This window comes from Danio rerio, chromosome 13 (assembly GCF_052040795.2).
Source record: "Danio rerio strain M-AB ecotype USA chromosome 13, GRCz13ab, whole genome shotgun sequence".
NCBI lineage: Eukaryota > Metazoa > Chordata > Actinopteri > Cypriniformes > Danionidae > Danio > Danio rerio.
Genome location: NC_141033.1, coordinates 892501 through 897500, shown reverse-complemented (window position 1 = coordinate 897500; position 5000 = coordinate 892501). Strand labels below are relative to the sequence as shown.

Below are 5000 nucleotides of genomic sequence, written 5' to 3'. Positions count from 1 at the left end.
GATAGATAGATAGATAGATAGATAGATAGATAGATAGATAGATGGATGGATGGATGGATGGATGGATGGATGGATGGATGGATGGATAGATGGATGGATGGATGGATGGATGGATGGATGGATGGATGGATGGATGGATGGATGGATGGATGGATGGATGGATGGATGGATGGATGGATGGATGGATGGATGGATGGATGGAATGATAGATGGACGGATGGAATGATAGATGGATGGATGGATGGATGGATGGATGGATGGATGGATGGATGGATGGATGGATGGATGGATGGATGGATGGATGGATGGATGGACGGACAGATGGATGAATAGACGGACGTATGGATGGACTGATGGATGGACGGACAGACGGAATGATAGATGGATAATGGATGGATGGATGGATAGACCGACGGACAGACAGACAGGCAGACAGATATATAAATCAATAGAATGATAGATGGAATGATGGATGGATGGATGGATGGAATGATGGATGGAATGATGGATGGAATGATGGATGGAATGATGGATGGGTGGATGGATAGTTTCCATCACTCTGTTATTTTACTTCTCAGAGTTCTTGGATCTTTTGTTTTCTTCTTGCACTTTTCTCCTTCTGAATTCTGAGTTTACGTCTACAATTCACCTTTTTCTAGGAATGTTGAGAGGTATACTTATTTTCTTATAATTCTGTTCATATCACACTCTTGTCTTCTTCTCAGAGGTCTGAACTTTGTTTTGTGTGTTAAAATTCTTACATTTTTCCTCAGAATTTTAGGCTCACGTCCCACATAAAAACCTTTATTTCTCTGAGTTCAGCGTTGTATCTCACTATTGTTTTCTGTTGTTGTTTTTAGGAAATTTGAGTTGACTGTACTTTGCACAAATCTTTCATTTTGAGTTTAAATCATAAAATTCTTATATTTGTAATTGAATACGGAGTTTCCATCACACATTTTCTTCTTCTCAGAGTTCAGTATTTTCTTTAACTCATATATTTTTTCACTTGTAATTCAGAGTTTTCGTCTGGAAGGAGCTGTAAAGCGAGGCTTCTGTTTTGATTTGAGAAATAACCTCACAGTCCAACAGTTCTGAACTACGGCCATTTAAAAACTGGGCCAGCGAAAGAAAGAAAGAAACTGATTATATGTTCCTCTATTTCCATCGTGGAGCCAGCAATTGCTTTGCCCTGATTATGTGTGTGTATGTGTGTTAGTGTGTGTGTGTGTGTGTGTGTGTGTGTGTGTGCATGCGTGCGTGCGTGTGTGTGTGTGGTGTAAAGTGGATGTAATGGCATTATCAGAGGCAGGTCTCCAGCCGGACCCATTACGCAGCTCAGATTAGTGTGTGTGTGTGTGTGTGTGCGTGTGTTTGTGTGTGTGTGTGTGTGTGTGTGTGTGTGTGTGTGTGTGTGTTTGTGTGTTTGTGTGTGTGTGTGTGTGTGTGTGTGTGTGTGTGTGTGTGTGTGTGTGTGTGTGTGTGTGTGTGTGTGTGTGTGTGTGTGTGTGTGTGTGTGTGTGTGTGTGTCTTCACTCTTTCACAGGACAGTGTTTCCCCGGAAACTAGGATAGAAACATCCACAGGAGAGGACAGAAGGTGTGTGGAGCGTGAAGGAGACGCTGACAGGTATTAACTCTTTCCTAAACAGTGTTTTATAACATCGCCACACTGTAAAGAATGCTTTTCTTAGAGTTTTTGTCTTGTTTCTAGTCCAAATATCTACAAACTCTTAAATCAAGCAGCATTTTCTAGACAAATACAAAATATAGTCTTATTTTAAGAAATTATATAGTCAAAAGAGAGAGTTTCTCATTAAAACAAGCAAAATAATCTGCCAAACCCACACAAAAAAGAGTGTATTTTATAGATTTGAATGACTTCTTGCATCACAATAATTAAGACTTTCTTATCACTCAAAAAAAAAAGGGGATGTTAATGTCGTAATCACTCAAGTGCTTTAACAAACAGCTAAATAGATTTATTATATATAGAAACCATCATAGATCACTGGAGAACTTTCACATTGCATAGAACTACAAATCCGCCATTAAATGAACAACAAGATCCAGTCATGCACCACTCACACATCTGGCCTAGATCCCCATGATTGCAGACAGAGACAGCTGAAGCTACTCATGAACAGATTGCACAGGACGTGTGTTTGGACATAACTCAGTTTTCTGAGCACACTTCATTATTATTGTTCATTTATTCCTTTGCTGGAGATTAGAGCTGAATTTAGAAATAGCTTTGAAGCAAATCTTTGCTCTTGACAAAGGAAATGAAATTTGTGGGCTAATGGATGTGTTCAGTGGAGAGAGTTTCCACCATTTCCTCACTCCACCAAAGTAAAGGAGTAAAGTGAAGGAGTAAAGTAAAGTGGCTGAATGGAGGAGGCTCGTTCTTTATCCTCGCGCTGCAGATGCTCTGTTGAACTGTTTTCTCGCTAGTGAAGTGTTCAGCTTTTACACTTATAATGTCGTCATGTAAATAGCAAATGCACCATGAAGCGACACAACTGACTCTTAAAGGGGATGAGAGACGAGACTCTGATTGGTTTAATGCAGGTTATGCTCAAAACACACCCAGAACTCATTAAGAGAATCAGCACAGCCCTGTTAGACCATGCACAGAGCTTATTTATCCATCCTTAAAATAGCAAAAGTAGATTCAGACATGACATTAATGCTTTTGTGCTCTAGACTTTGCACCTAGATTGCTAAAATAGAGCCCATTATTTCTCTAAACAAGACAATATTTTTTGCTTTTCTAGAAAATGCTTCTTGAATTTGCAGATATTTGGACTAGAAACAAGACAAAAACTTTTGAGTAAGAAAGTTATTAATGCAGCACCCCTGATAATTGTATAATAGATCACTGTAATATTACTATACCACTGTTTTACCATTGTAAATCTTGAAGGTGATGTGAAGCGCTGTGAAATGCACATTTTTTAATTATTGTTTGACATAATCTCAACTATAACATAAAGAGAGGGCGGGGGCAGATAATAGCTCCTCCCCTTTAAAAAGGGGCCAATAGCGTGTTGCTTTTCTCACAGCTCTGCCAGCAAGAGCTGTTAAGCTCAAGCACATCAGATGAACAGCCAATGAGATGAAGGGGGCGGGGCATATGAGATACTACAGAGCTTTTAGTTGGTCAGATGATTTGATGAGAAACTGTGAAGACATCAGAATAATCCTTAATCCATTTGAGCAAGGCGGTTCATTTCGCTGTGGCGACCCTGGATTAATAAAGGGACTAAGCCGACAAGAAAATGAATGAATGAATGAATTAGGCGGAAGTGACAAACTACAAGCTTTAGATCAGGTTTATATCTCCTAAATGTGAATATTGACAAAGTTTTGGAGCATACTAGCTTATAGATATCCTTAAAACTAACATCTAAATAACTTTAATTTAATTTCACAGGGTCTTTAAAGTTTAGAGTACTTCACACACACACACACACACACACACACACACACACACACACAAACACACACACACACACACAAACACACACACACACACACACAAACACACACACACACACACACACACACTAGTGAACTGAAACAATGGAGCTGAAGACACAAATAGAGCCTTGAGCTGAATCTATTGAGCGTTGGAAAAGAAAGTTAATAAAGAAAGAGCTGCTGGTCTCTGGTTGACAGTGAGATAGTGCTGTGGGGTTTGGGGGACATTAATGAACGCTGTTATTGATAGAACAGCAAGAGCAGCGAGCAAACACATGAGCTGATGATTCTGGTTAATTACCGTTCTGGAACAAAAGGTGGTTCACGGCGTGCCCTTTGCTGACTATGAATAGGTTGTTGTTTTTTCTGTTTGTCTTTGTGTGATATACTGTATACTGCAAAGGTGACAAAAGAACATTCCACGTGTGAAAACACGGACAAACTACTGATATGTGATATATATTATTTATTTGCACTGTTATTGCAAATTAGCAGTGTTCTGTATTTTGTGATTCATGTTTTAATGTTATTTCTGCTTTTGAACTGCATTATGGAAGCTTGATCTTTCTTCTAATTACTTTTAACCTCAAAAAAGTTGGAAAAAGTCACTTTTATGAACATTTTTATTAGTTTAAAAGGCTATATTGTCTGGGTTGGTGCTGTATATAATGCTGCAAAAACCTTGTTATACACTGCAGCACATCTCAAATGTCTGTTCTGCTACTAATATGCCATTAAAAGTGACTATTAAATTGTGGAGATGAATTTTCAACATCAAAAGTGGACCGAGCAGAGATCAACATCCCATAATGTAGTTCATGACCAAACATAACCGAAAAGCATTCTAGGCTAGTGTTTAACAGTAGATGGCGCTCTAGGCTAGCTTATAACAGCAGACGGCACTCTATGATAGTTTATAACAGCAGATGACGCTCTAGGCTAGTTTATAACAGCAGATGGCGCTCTAGGCTAGCTTATAAGAGCAGACGGCACTCTATGATAGTTTATAACAGCAGATTACGCTCTATGCTTGCTTATAACAGCAGATGGCGCTCTAGGCTACTTTTTAAGAGCAGACGGTGCTCTATGCTAGGGTTTAACAGCAGATAGTGCTCTAGGCTAGTTTATAACAGTAGATGGTGCTCTATGCTAGGGTTTAACAGCAGATATTGCTTAAGGCGCTCTAGGCTAGTTTATAACAGCAGTCAGTGCTCTAGGCTAGTTTATAACAGCAGATGGCGCTCTAGGCTAGTTTATAACAGCAGTCAGTGCTCTATGCTAGTTTATAACAGCAGATGGCGCTCTAGGCTAGTTTATAACAGCAGACGCCGCTCTAGGCTAGTTTATAACAGCAGACGGTGCTCTATGCTAGGGTTTAACAGCACAGTGCTCAAGGCTAGTTTATAACAGCAGACGCCGCTCTAGGCTAGTTTATAACAGCAGTTATAACTGTGGTCTGATGAATCAGTATTTCAGATATATTTTGGAAGAAATGCTCTCTATGTCAAAGAAGAAATG

General features: G+C 39.4%; 1 protein-coding gene across 6 annotated transcripts in view; it reads right to left on the bottom strand.

Annotated features, from left to right (window-relative positions):
* Positions 1–5000, bottom strand: part of pcsk2 (proprotein convertase subtilisin/kexin type 2) — a 69216-nt gene that overhangs the window by 6090 nt on the left and 58126 nt on the right. For 2 of the 6 annotated variants that reach the window (XR_015504878.1, XR_015504877.1), the window contains exon 12: positions 3934–5000. This exon is cut by the window's right edge. The gene's annotated coding sequence lies outside the window, so the exon portion shown is untranslated. 6 annotated transcript variants of the gene reach the window in all.